This window comes from Colossoma macropomum, unplaced genomic scaffold (genome assembly GCF_904425465.1).
Source record: "Colossoma macropomum unplaced genomic scaffold, Colossoma_macropomum, whole genome shotgun sequence".
Lineage (NCBI taxonomy): Eukaryota > Metazoa > Chordata > Actinopteri > Characiformes > Serrasalmidae > Colossoma > Colossoma macropomum.
Genome location: NW_023495067.1, coordinates 18,268 through 32,770, shown reverse-complemented (window position 1 = coordinate 32,770; position 14,503 = coordinate 18,268). Strand labels below are relative to the sequence as shown.

The 14,503-nt window shown below is 37.8% G+C and overlaps 1 protein-coding gene across 1 annotated transcript in view; it reads left to right on the top strand.

Annotated features, from left to right (window-relative positions):
• Positions 1–2,351, top strand: part of LOC118800990 (cathepsin L1-like) — a 28,858-nt gene extending 26,507 nt beyond the window's left edge. Inside the window, exon 9 of the mRNA XM_036561162.1 lies at positions 2,203–2,351. The gene's annotated coding sequence lies outside the window, so the exon portion shown is untranslated. The remainder of the gene's footprint in view (positions 1–2,202) is intronic.
• The last annotated feature ends 12,152 nt before the right edge of the window (positions 2,352–14,503 follow it).

Below are 14,503 nucleotides of genomic sequence, written 5' to 3'. Positions count from 1 at the left end.
ACTTGTCTGACTGCATTGTGCCAAGTGTAAAGTTTGGTGGAGGGGGGATTATGGTGTGTGGTTGTTTTTCAGGAGTTGGGCTCAGCCCCTTGGACAATTTCATGCTTCCAACTTTGTGGGAACAGTTTGGGGACGGCCCCTTCCTGTCCCAACATGACTGCACACCAGTGCACAAAGCAAGGTCCATAAAGACATGGATGAGCGAGTTTGGTGTGGAGGAACTTGACTGGCCTGCACAGAGTTCTGACCTCAACCCAATAGAACACCTTTAGGATGAATTTGAGTGGAGACTGCGAGCCAGGCCTTCTCGTCCAATATAAGTGTCTGACCTCACAAATGCACTTCTGGAAGAATGGTCAAAAATTCCCATAAACACTCCTAAACCTTGTGGAAAGGCTTCCCAGAAGAGTTGAAGCTGTTATAGCTGCAAAGCGTGGGCAGACATCATATTAAACCCTATGGATTAAGAATGAGATGTCACTCAAGTTCATATGCGTGTGAATATATAGTATACTATATAGTTATATATATATATATATATATATATATATATAGTATATGAGCGAATACTTTTGGCAATATAGTGTATATCACAATTAATGTAATCTAACTGATGAATGCACCATTACATTTGCAGGAAGTAAACTTTCCTCTGACCACGCAGGTAACATCACAACAGGTGCCTACTAAATTTAATTCAACATAAAATATGTGGCTAAAACAAATACCACCAACAACAACAAAAAATATGTAACCAAGCATTTTGGTTAAGCATATTTGTGAAATATATAACATAAAAAATCCCACATGGAGAACGAAAAACAATAGAGCAAGTTGTTTAGGACAAAACAATAGCCAGACGAAGACTAACCCAACCAAGAAAATGGTTGGGTTGGTCTCTGCCTGCTTGTGACAGGCACTATTTTTACCCCTACTGCCTAATGAAGATGACATAACCGAATTGAAATGGGACAGCTGAGATAAACATGAGGTCAAGGAAAAACTATACCAGCAAACTTACATACATACATACATCATCTAAACCGCTTATCCTTCTGGGTCGCGGTGGGGTGCTGGAGCCTATCCCAGCTGTCATTGGGCGGAAGGCAGGATACACCCTGGACAGGTCGCCAGTCTATCGCAGGGCAGACAGACAGACAGACATACATACACATTCACACCTAGGGGCAATTTAGCATGTCCCATCGGCCTGACTGCATGTCTTTGGACTGTGGGAGGAAACCAGACAGGGTTTACTCAATAGGAGGACAAACAGCCTTGTTACATTAATATATAGTACATCATCGTTAAGAATGTTTTTCCTTTTCCAGTAAGGTAGTTGTTTTTTGACATGAGGTGTTAAAACAGCAACAATATATGCTACCTGATAACAGTGTGATCTTTCCCACACATACAAGATAAATATGAATAAATGAATAACTGACTCTAAATGTAGGTATTGTGATATAAACTGAGTCTGTTCTACAGTTTCTCATTACATTGAATGAAGAACTGGCTCTAAATGTAGGTATTGTGATATAAACTGAGTCTGTTCTACAGTTTCTCATTAGGTTGAATGAATAACTGGCTCTAAATGTAGGTATTGTGATATAAACTGAGTCTGTTCTACAGTTTCTCATTAGGTTGAATGAATAACTGACTCTAAATGTAGGTATTGTGATATAAACTGAGTCTGTTCAAAAGTTTCTCATTAGGTTGAATGAATAACTGACTCTAAATGTAGGTATTGTGATATAAACTGAGTCTGTTCTACAGTTTCTCATTAGGTTGAATGAATAACTGGCTCTAAATGTAGGTATTGTGATATAAACTGAGTCTGTTCTACAGTTTCTCATTAGGTTGAGTGAAGAACTGGCTCTAAATGTAGGTATTGTGACATAAAATGTGTGAGTGAGTGTGTTTTACAAGCACACTAATAATACAATCTTTTTCTGATTTTGGCAGTTAGTTGGCTGTTTAACCTGGACTTAGCTCAATAAGTTTCCATTTTTTTTATATTTTGAAATCTCATGTGCAGAGCTCTCTGTTTAGTACTCAGGGACATGATCTGTTTTATACTCAGGGACAAAGAGAGGTTAGAAAATGTTCTTATACAAATGAATTATCAATGTTTTTGGTACATAAAAGCACACAAACCTCAGGAAAAAATAACCACTTCTGATAAATCTTGTGTTTCTACAGATGGGAGAATAACAGAGCCCTAATGAGTATCTTACATCTGAGCAGCGGCTATGTGACATCAACACATGATGAACTCATGCCAGACTTACAGTAGTTCTTTAAAAACTGTCTACAGTTGCTGAATTTCTTTTTCTTTTTTTCCATTTATTTCTTTTCCAACTTTCTTTTTCTTTTTTTTCATTTATTTCTTTTCCAACTTTCAACTTTTACATTGAAATCTTTTCTAACTCTCTTCTAAATCATTCATGATGTTGAGCAAATAAAAAAAAATAAAATAAACTTTCTGCATTCACAAAAATGTGTAATGACTTCCATGTTCACTTATTTTTATTTATCATTTTACTACTAATGTACATTATGTATTCCAAAAGGGTCATTCTACAGAAATGTCAACTTTTCTATCTATCCATAGGAGTCACTGGTGTTACCAATCCTCATTGGTGTTACACATAAGAAAGGTAAAACCATCCATCCATCCATTATCTAAACCACTTATCCTTCTGGGTTGCGGTGGGGTGCTGGAGCCTATCCCAGCTGTCACTGGGCGGAAGGCAAAGGTAAAACCAGAGACATTTCAATGAAAAATGCATTTTATAAAATGGCTTCTACAGAGCATCAAACTACACGCAGTCAATCATGCAGTATTCACTAAAATATGTAATTTATCTATTTTATCTATTTTTTCACAATTACCTAAGAATAAAGTAGGTCATACCGGTGACGTCAACTAAAAGCTTCATATGAAATCATGAGCTAAATGAAAAAAATTCTGATAACTGAAAGAGACACAGTGGACTTACCATGTGCTTTTTCATAGATCTTCAGAAAATAGGTAAAAAGAAAGTCGAGTGATGTCATCAGTGTGATTTTTATTTCAAAATAAGAGATTTTTTGTTATGCAGTAACACCAGTGACACAACTACTTGGGACATTATATGTTTTATAATATTTATTTGCCATTTGTTTTCTTTATGTCATTTAACTTATATATATTCCATAATCATTAGATTATTGTAGTAAAAATAGCAGAAAAATGTGTTTTTTTTTCTTCAAAATATGGCCTCAACCTTTACACACGACTGTGGGAATGAGCATTTCTGTGGTGCTTGGAATATTGCTAAATTGATGGCTGAAGATGGTGTAATTGTTAGAATAACTTAGTTTTATTTGAAAATGTAAATTAATTGTAACCCTAACATGTTTTTTAAGTGTAATATATCTGTAAATGCTAGGGCCAAAAAATCGACGTTTCTGTAGAATGACCCAAAAGTGTTTGGACAGTATATAATATTCTAAGAAATCAGAAAGCGGTTACTGGAAATTCTGTTTGTACTAAATTGAAAAAAGTACAAATATGTGATATTTTTGATTTTGTTTTATTTATCTGCTCATACCAAATGTAATGCCTGTAATACATAAAAAGAATTTGGACAGGAGCATGTTCACTGCTGTTTACCAACATTTTTACCATTAACATAATTATTTAGGGACTGAGGAGACCAAATTATCAAGTTTTTAAGTAGCACCAGTTGAAGTCAAACAGTCTTCAAAAAGCTCTTTTAGGTGCTGATCTGGATGCAGGTCCCATTGCCATGATGATGAGTAACAATATAAAACAGCAAACTGACCTCAGATGTGCTTAGATTTATTGTTTACTGTGAAGCAATTTGTGGTAATAAATGTATTACATCAAAAGCTGACAACCTGCCCTCCAGCGTGCGCTGCCCAGTTTTTACATGGCTGAAACCATAGCGCTATCCTGGGAGAAAAAAAAAGAAAATAAACCAAAAACTCTCTGTTTTGTGCCCTGTACATATTTAAGGTAAAAGATAGAAGAGTAGTAAGATAGAAGTATATCGCCATTAAAAAAACAAACAAACAAACAAACAAATAAATAAATACACATGTACTGACTTTTAAAAAACTCTACCGTGGCTATGAATAGATAATAAAATAAAAATGTTTACAGCTATGACTTGCTTCTCATAAACAACATTAGATTTTGTAAAGCCTAATAAAAATATTTACTAGAATTTTACTGTAGGTCATGTGTTCTTAAGGTTACAAGTTTTTGACAGCTTACAAAGACCTACATAAACATTTAACACTTTCCAGTAGGTGTTGTTTATCATAAAGGCTGCATTTGAAGTTGACATAGCATCTATGTCAGGTGACATTAATTTATTTTTTCTGATAGGTTGTCATGACAATTTTTGGATACGCAGTGATATACTTTTTTTTGGATACACAGTGATATAATGCTGACAATATAACTTAGCTTGCCATGTCAGGCTGAGTGAACGAAAATGATTGTTTCCCTGGCCTTTGGATAAAGTGAGTGCAACGGAGGATGCATGCAAGTTGGTTGCAAGTACAAAGTGGCTTTATTTGGGGCAGTATATTAATCATAGGCAGGGGTCAAATCACAAGCAGACAACATAAGAGGCATATTCATATTCAAAATCCAGTTACACAAGCAGGGGTCAAAAACACAGGAAAAGCCATCACAAAGTAAAAAGCCTCAGAACTCAGGTTATCAAACACAATCGCAACCATGACACATGCAGTGAAACACCCACATACATGCACACTGGTGAACGCACACACACACACTAGGGGGCAGGGAACACACTTGCCTGGAGTGGTGGGCAGCCCTATCCATGGCGCACAGGGAGCAGTTGGGGGTTGGGTGCTTTGCTTAAGCGCACTTCAGTGATGTCCTGTCAGCTCAGGGGATCGAACCGGTGTCCTTCCAGTCACAAGGCTGGCTCCCTAACCTCCAGCCCACGACTGCCCCCAGTTAATGTCCAGGATCGTTAACTGGAGTGGGTCCAGGATCATTCGCAGGTGTGCAAGTGAGTGAAGCGCACTTCCCAAGCACAATATATAGGGCAGGCCCGGACTGTGAGTAGGCACAGCCATTGCCAGCAGAAATTCCAGAGGAGAGGGTAGTCTGTTAACCAGGACAACACAGGGGACAGGGGCAGGACCAGCAAGAGGGACACTGGGAAGCTGGCTGTGGAGCCAACTATTGGCCTGCCACAGAAGAAGCAGCTCTGAGAGTCAGTGTATGAGGAGCAGTCCAAGAAGAACAGGACAGCAGAGAGCAGCTTAGGAAGCTGGCACCAGAACTTCATGGGGAACCGGCACAGGAGCTGCACAAAGGGCCACAATAGGAGGAACAGCAGCTTGAGAAGCCAGGACTAGATCAGCACAGAAAGCCAGCACAGGAGCTGTAAAGAAAACCATCTCAGAAAGAAAAGCAACTTGAGAAACCAGCACCAGAGCAGGATGGAGATCTGCACAGGGAACCAGCATTGGGGGAGCAGCAGCACGGGAAGCTGGCACTGGATCAAGTTGAGGATCCAGCACAGGAGCCACACTGGGAACCAGTACAGGAGGAGCAGCAGCTCGGAAAGCTGGCGTTAGCTGCTTGGAGAACTTGTGTGGAGCCGGCCCTGGAACCCTTTGTGGAGCTGGAACAGAGTCCAGCAGTAGAGCAGGGACAAGAGGGGCCCAGACAGCAGGGCTCTCTGTAGCATTGGGCAGAGCCTTGTGACCCTGCACTGTCTCACTGGCATTCTCCATAGATAGTGGGGCTGTGGAACCCTGCACTGGCTTGCAGGTGCTCTCCAAACCCCTAGGTGGTGCTGTGGGACACTCCTGTGTGGTGTCTCCATCGCCCCACTTGGTTACACAGGGCTGGAGCGATATTGGTATAGCTTAGTGTAACCCAGGTTTTAAATGACCAGAAATTAAATCCAGACACACAGTGGAATAATAATAAATTTAGTGATTTATTTAAGAAACAATATAACACAGAAATAACAGTTTAGAAAAGTCAAAATAGATGAGTAAAGAAAATAAATTGAGCATAAATCAAAGCCAATAGTTCTTTGACAAGTCATGGTCTGAACGATAGATGGCCAATCAGCGCTAAGTGGGTGTTACCTGCGCCTATCCCCAAGAGACATCCTGTGAAGAAAACGCAGTTGGAAGAAAAGAGAACACTGAAATAAAATAACAAAGAAAAACTTGGAAGATATACTTGACAAATAAGTATTTTGAAGAATTTCTGATACCTAGAACCACTAGACATTTGAGACTGGAAGCTACTAGAAAGTTAATCAAATAGCACAATTAAGGTGCTACTACTTACTCTGAGCTGTTGACTGGAATACTCTTCGTCATTCAAATGACTGCCAAGGGTGAACTTTGAGCTGAAATACGTCTGAAACGACGATTTCGATTTATACTGGATTGGATTTGGTCAGTTTTTTTTGTTGGTTTGTTTCAACTCTCCCCTGCATTCAGTTGCATGTGGCGTATGCACCCGTTTGGACACTAGATGGCGAGCCAAGCCCACGTCTAGAGGACAACTCGCCAGACTTTCGAGTTCGAGCACTATAGACGGACTTTTCTCTTGGTGACCACACTCAACAGGGTGGTAGGACTGAAAATTGCAATTTCCCCAGTGAACTGAGCTTGAAAAATAAGACAACAAAAGGGGAGACACATTTTATTTCATTTTTGAACCACTTATAGTTCTAACATTTTTATGGACAGTTGAGAAAGAGGTTGAATTTGTATCTTGGCTATTGTCTGGTTGATTGACATTTGTTTGTTTTGTTGTTTAATTCATGTTTTAATAATTTTGTTTTAATAGAACAAGGGTTCATTATTTAAGGTTTGAGCATTGAGGGAACCAAAATAAGTGGAACTAAAACCATAAGTAGCACGTCATAAACTAGAACTTAAAGCTAAAACTAACATCTAAACCATAAACAGAGATTAATACTTACCTTAGCCAACTTAAATCCTGAATCTTAACTGTAAGTACAGATATAAAAAGCTAATTAATTACTGAAACTTTAATAGAGTGCACCAATTAGACTGACAAACTGAAAAAATAGGTAAACTACTGATTGTCCAAGGACTGCGTCAATGAAATTAAATATATTGATCAGCGCAAGGTGAATATCTAAAAAAAAAGAAAGAAGATGCTTGTTGATTGTTTGAATTAGAGGGTAATTGAAGCTTTTGTGAACACTTGAAAGGTCCTCATTGTATTGTTTTTATTTTACTATTTGTTTTCATTGCTGTACTTATTTTGGTGAAGTTTATTACTTCTTTCGAAACTAAGAAATCACAAATTCATCTCTTAATACAAACTCATGATTTTATCTGCACTGGTCTCGTCTCTTTTTTTTAATATTTTATGTAAAGTGCTGCTCCCTGAGTGAACCTATACTGGTCCATTCGAAACCCATAACACCTAGTTTAGTACTAGAGCTGACGTAGCGGGGTTACATTAGCCCCCCAAAAATTCCTTGGGATGCCTCGTCCTCTTTCAGCTGCCGAAGGCAGACTAGAAGAGGCTCCAGAACTTCTCCATTGAGTGTGCCACCTCACACCTATGTGTGGCCCACATGTGAACCACCCAGTCTGAACAAGGCCATTTCAGCAACAGCACTACGAAGGTCACTTTAGCCTCCTCAGACTGGAACAGACATCATCTTTTTTTCTGGCCGTTAGATAACATGAGTGTAATGGAGGAGGCATGCAAGTTGTGGTTGCAAGTGCAAAGTGGCTTTATTTGGGGCAGTCCAATAATCTTTGTCACAATATGCAGGGGTCAAAACCAAAGCAGGCAACATAAGAGGCATATTCATAGTCAAAATCCAGTTAGACAAGCAGGGCTCAAAAACACAGGAAAGACCAACACAAAGTAAAAAAGCTCAGAACTCTGGTTATCAAACACAGAGACTTTGCAACCACTTATCAAAACAAAAGGGTATGTAAAAGGCAGTGAATGGGTCCAAGATGACTTGCAGGTGTACAATTGGGCAGAGCCAGGGAGAGTCCAAGTAGAGTCTCCCCAGAGAAAGGTGACATGACACTGAGTTTAATTTTACTGTTTGTAAAATTTAAGCTCTGTCACATCATCAGCATCATTTTACCATGATATAAACGAAGCTACCAATTCAGTAGTTATGGTGTGATATCCCCCAAAAACATAACAACCCAAAGAAAAATCAAAAGTTTGAAAAATCAAAGCTACCTGAAATAGATGTTGTATAAACTTGACATCTAATAGAGGGACAAGCAATTCACCTGCCAGATGTCAAGGATCTGATATCATACTATTTAATAGTGCTTGTGACAGCATTTTAGGAGAGTATATTTAGCTTCTGGATGGAAGATCAGCTCCAATCCACAACCCACATTACAGAAAGTTCTGCATGTTGCAGTTACACATTTCCACAAGAGAGGCTTCCAAATCACCAAAACAAAGTGCAGCTTTAACATTTTAATTAGTCACTGTGATGTGTGTCAAAGAGTTTAAAAAAGGAATTACATAGAATAACTCAATGGTTAAGATGTAAACAAAGCCGCTCAGAGTCGTTTGATGTGAAATGCTGCATTGTAGAAAAAAATCTAAAGAGTCTGAATTGTTCACAGCGGAACTAGGTGTTTTAGATGGTGCTGTCACACTTGCTTATTATAATACTGTAGGAAAAAATCCCACTTTATCTGCATAGCTCCCAATAGCTTATATATATATATATATATATATATATATATATATATATATATATATATATATATATACACACTCATATTATTAATGAACTATCTGGTGTATTTTCTTCTTGTTCAAAGGTAAAGTATGGTGTCCAGCAAGGCTCTTTCTAGGACCACTCTCATTCTCAAGTATACACTTGGCCAAAAGAATGTGGACACCCCTCCAAATTATTGAATTCAGATTTCAGCCCCACTCATTGCTAACAGGTGGATAAAATCTAGCACATAATCTTGCAATCTCCATAAACAAACACTGGCAGTAGAATGCGTCACACTGAATAGCTCAGTATGTAAGTAAGTAGGTAAGTAAGTAAGTAAGTAAGTATTTATTTATAAAGCACATTTTAACCCATAGTGCTGTCCAAAAAGGACATGTTTAAAACACATATAAAATACAACATTAGGTATATAACAAAATAAGATCCAGGACAATCAGTTCACAGAATCAAGGGCTAACCAGTAAAAATAGGTGTTTAATCTAGACTTCAAATCTTTAGTAGAGGGTGCATGTCCAGAGGTAAACTGTTCCACAGTCTTGGCGCCACAACAGCAAAGGCCCAGTCACCTTTGAGTTTCGACGGAGACCGTGGCACAGCTAGTAACAGCTGACCTGATTACCTCAATGACCTGGAAAAAGGATAGGGTTAGCGCAGATCTCCTGAATAAGATGGTACAGATCCATTTAGTGACTTGAAAGCAAATAAAGCCTAGCTAAAGCGGAAAAAACATTTTCCTAATAGACTATGGCTAACTGTACTGAGCAGAGCCAGGGTCACTGATGAGAGTTTTGAGGCTAAAGTGTTGCTGAAGGTTAATAAAGGACTCTGAATGTCATGTCTGTATATCTTGCTGAAATGTTTAAATTGGAGCAGTTTTATTTCAACAGTTGACAATGCTTTGAACAAAATTGTTTGGTTTGTTTCTGGTTGCTTTTGTTTATTTTTGTTAGGACAAACCTGAAATGATTGACTTTGCCTTTACTTGGTCTAAATTTTTGTTGGATATCAGGCCTTTGTTGTGTGAGTTTCATTGTTGGGTACACTTAAACTTGATCTTTTTGTATATTTGCAGCTTTTCAGTGACACATGATCAGTTGGGCTTGTTTGTTGTGTCAGGCGGAGATATAAGACCCGGAAGCATAAGCCTGCAAATAATATTTGTAATTTGGTGACCACAAGTGACAGTGCCTGGCTTTACTCGAGACAAAGGCAGCCACATTACAAAATCTTAGTTCAAACAAGCTCAAAAGAGACTACAGAGCTCAATATACCTTTGAAAAAGGCAAACTAGGCATAAAAATCGAAGAATGTAGTATTGGCCCTATTGTCGGGAGATCAAAAGTTGAATCCCAGGCTGTGCATCTGTGTTCAGGAGCCCAGGAGAGCAAATCTGGCTCCATTGTGTGATAGGAGAGTTTGCAGATGGGACTTGGCAGTAACTTAATTGTGGTGAAAAATTATATTACATGAATCAAAATTAAAATGCATGGAGACCAAAAGCAGACCAACAAACTTGAACTAGACAAACAAACTAGAATGAGGACAGAGAAAATGATCAAACAGAGTTTTGGGCTGAAATGGTCAAAGTGGAAGAGGAAATCTTAAGGGCAATGAGACCTAAAATCACCAAAGCTATGGCATTAGCAATGAAATACTAGGAAATACAAGAAATACAGTTCTTTGGCTGTGAGTCATGTGACATGTTTCCTGACAAGGGTGCTTTGACAGATAAGGACTTGTTTATGCCCCACTCCAGTCTATCCTACCAGACATACTTAAAGCTTGCATTGGTTGACAATACTTTCTCAAGTCCTGCTCACTCTTGAATTAGTTAGGTTCACTCGAATCAAATATTCTTCTTTGTGTAATGTTTTGACATCAATTAAAACACATTACATTAAATGAACAATTTTGTACTGTAACAAATAAATGGCTTAGATACTAGATATCACCCATTTCTGAGGACTCTAATAGCTTAATGCATATTTGCCATTCTGTTAACCTTAGTTAAGTATTTGCGTGTGAGCTTATGTGTGTTTGTGTGAATGTGATAACCTGTTGAAATTATTTTTATCCATTTTTTTCATTCTATTAATTTTGTTTTATTTTTCATGGTCCTATAGTCCTCACCCTTCTTATTAAATCTAATAATCTTTTAATATTTACTTTCAATATTCAATATGTTGTGTTCCTTTTGTTGTTTTGGGGTAAATCGCATTCCAGAAATTATAAATGGGTGTTTTTCATTCATTGCATTTTTTTTCTTTCTCCATAATGCTAGTTTAATCTCAATAATATTGATAGATAACAATTTTTGGAAGTTAAAGTCCTTGGCACGGGCCCCAGCGTCGGTTCAGGTCTTCAAATGTGTAGACCCTCACAGGTCCTGCCATATAGGGACGAAAGGGGGCAGCGGGGAGGAAGAAGGAGAGCGACGAAATGTCAGCATCCGAAAGCAGCAAAGCAGAAGTGTAGGCCGAGTCATTTTACAGACAGGTGGAAGCTTGTGTTTGGTCAGAGTAATGAGTGATGTAACATCTCCCTGGAATCTCCCTGGCGCTAAAGCTTTCATTAATCAATACAACTATTAATAATATTAATAAGACAAATAAACAATCCAAAAATTGTTCTACATTTCCTGACTGCACTTTTTGCACAACCTGAAATCTTTCTCTCTCCAACTGCAGCCTCTCCCTCTCTGTCTCAAGCAGTCATGCATGACTTTATTTTTTTGCTCGTACAGTAAAACCAGCAACAGATATATTTTGTAATCAATGTAGCTTATGTATCCCTCTGTCATTGACAAGGAACTAGATCTGTTATAAATAACACATGCATGCATATAAGAAAACACAGTTTAAAGAAAATGAGGATTAAATTACAAGAGTGTGGTTATTTTTTTCCAACTTTTAAGTTCCACATTAATTTCTTTCCTAATTTTATTACAAACACATTTGTGATATTGTGCTAAGAACAACACAAATAAAAAAGCTTTCTGAATTCACAAAATTGTGTACTGGCTTTCCGGGTCTCATGCCAGTGTTCACTCACTTTTATTTACCATTTAATTATTAATGCACAAAAACTTAAATTCCAAAAACACATTGGGTCAGTGTGTGAAATACTTATAAAACCAAAAGGCTGTGATTATTGAATTATGTTTGACCTGTATTAAACTAAAGAACAAACACACCATATTTGATGTTGTATCTTATAAACTTTATTTATTTATTTATTTATTTATTTATTTATGTATTTCTGTAAATTTACACTCACTCATTATATGCAGCGTTGACGCCATTTCAGACTAAACAGGTCAAACATTTGTGTTTGCTCATTGATGTTGTTTTCTTATTTTTTTAAATCTCATTTGTAATCTTTCAATTAGCCTTTTACTGAATATTTAATCATTGCCTTATTTTACTAATAACTGCACTTCTAATAACAGTTTTCAGTCCCTGACCCTAACTTTTCTTTTGTGATGCTGAGAAAAAGGCGATCATAGTGGTAACACAAGCTCTGGATGCTCAGCAGAGAGCTGGATTTAAGTCTTGCTTTTTTAAGTAAAGTTACTTTCAAACAATTAAATGTGTATCTGATATCAAACGAGTTCAATGAGAAGTTTCAATCAGGTTTTTGTTCTAACAACAGTACTGAGACAGCATTGGATCTCAGGCTCAGCGCTTGTGCACAAAATCCTTCTATTTTGGTCTTATTGGATCTTAGTGCAGCTTTTGATACCGTTGACCACATTCTAATCCACCGCCTTGAATTCTTGGTAGGCCTTAGAATGGTTTAAATCATATTTAATGCATAGGAAATTATTGATTTCACTGAAAACTCATTCATCAAACAGATTCGCCATTTCTTGTGGGGTTCCACCAGGTTCAGTTTAGGGCCCTTGCTCTTAGGGTATATGCTACCTCTAGTTGATGTCATTAGGAAACATAATATGAATTTTCGTAGCTATGATGACATGCAGTTATACATTAAAATGCCTTCTGATGATCAAGACTCTGTAGACAAGCTGACCAGCTGTGTGTGTCAGATATTTCTCAGTGGATGTCACAAAATGTCTTACAACTTAATAGTATAAAACCGATACTTGGTACTAAAACTCATAGAAAATGCTTTTGAGAAGCTCAGTTTTTTAGCTTCATATATCAAACCTGGTATATGGTCAGTAATGGTGCCTTCACAGATGTGCAGGTTATCCATTAATTCCTGCCCCTGCCATGACAGATGCTGAAATATGAACTTTACACTGGTAAAAAATCTGGATAGTCCTTTCTTGGCCCAGAGAACACAACGTCCATTATTTCTATAAGCAATCTGAAAGTTTGACTCATCAGACCACAACACAAGTTTCCACTGAACATCAGTCCATTTCAGATGAGCTCAAATCCATTTAAATGTGGTGATATCCATCACAGAAATATGCCGGTTTTTAATGCAGTGCCATCTGAGGAGTCAAAGGTCATGGGCATTCAGTTGTGGTTTTCAGCGTTGCTCTCTGGTTGATTCACTGAATCAATGAAACATTAAATATCTTTTTTTTATACTGCTTTAGTTTGCTTTAGGTCAAAGTGGATGTACAAATCACTGTTTTCTGAGTTGATATGCATTACAAATGTCCCAACATTTTGGAATTGAGGTTTTGGAGCAGAACTCTGACACGCTCAGCATCTTTGTCGTCACCAGTACGTCAACTAAGACCCCAACACATTATGGCAGCCCCCCTACAATTAGCCTACATTATCCTCGAAATATGATAATAATGACTTTACGACTTTATTCTCGAAATATTACGACTTCATTCCCGAAATATTACAAGTTTATTCTCAAAATATTACAACTTTATTCTCGAAGTCTATTATTATTATTTTTTTTACAGTGGCCCTAAAATGCCATTGTATGGCTTTGTATAGTGTGGCTTTATTATTTATTTTATCTACTTACTAGTAATTTCTTTTTAGCAGCAAGCAGGAAGTGACAGTTACAGGCTAATTCCGTCTATTTTTGGATAAGTACAAGTCACCTATAATAACTTGCCATGTGATTTTTAGACATGGAAGGCTATTACAGGTGACTTGTTCCTAATTTTTTTTTTTAATTGATGAATTAATTTAATTAGTGAAATGAATTTAATTGAATTAGCCTTTAACTGTCGCTTACTGCTTGTACTTTAGGAAAGAATTTTGGCTGTGAGTCCAGTATTGGCAGTGAGTACATGTTTTTAGGACTTCTTCAAAATGAATTAGAAACTCAACCAACACTGCCCTGTGTCCCAGAGGTTTTTTGGGCTGGCCACATGAGTGACACAGCGTTGCAGCTATGGGGCTGCCTTTGCCAATCGTTTTTGACGTTACAACACAGCTACATGGCTGCCTTGCCAGCCACTTGTTTGATGCTATGTAATAGCAAGGAGGCTGCCTGGACTGCCTTCTTGGGTAATGCTGCACTACAGCTGTGGGGCTGCCAGGGTGGTGTTCAGCTGCATGAGCGACACTGCAACACAGTTATGAGGCTGCTGGGGCCGTCCCCCTAAGCAGTGCTATTTTTAAGCGATGTTGTTAGTATTACTATTATTAAGAGTGAATTAAAAAACTGCATAAATGGGATGTGACAAATCACAGGTGGGTCATTCTCCATTTGCAGTGGGAATTCAGGTGGATACATTTTTAAAAAATCAATTTCTTATATCCCAAAACTAAATA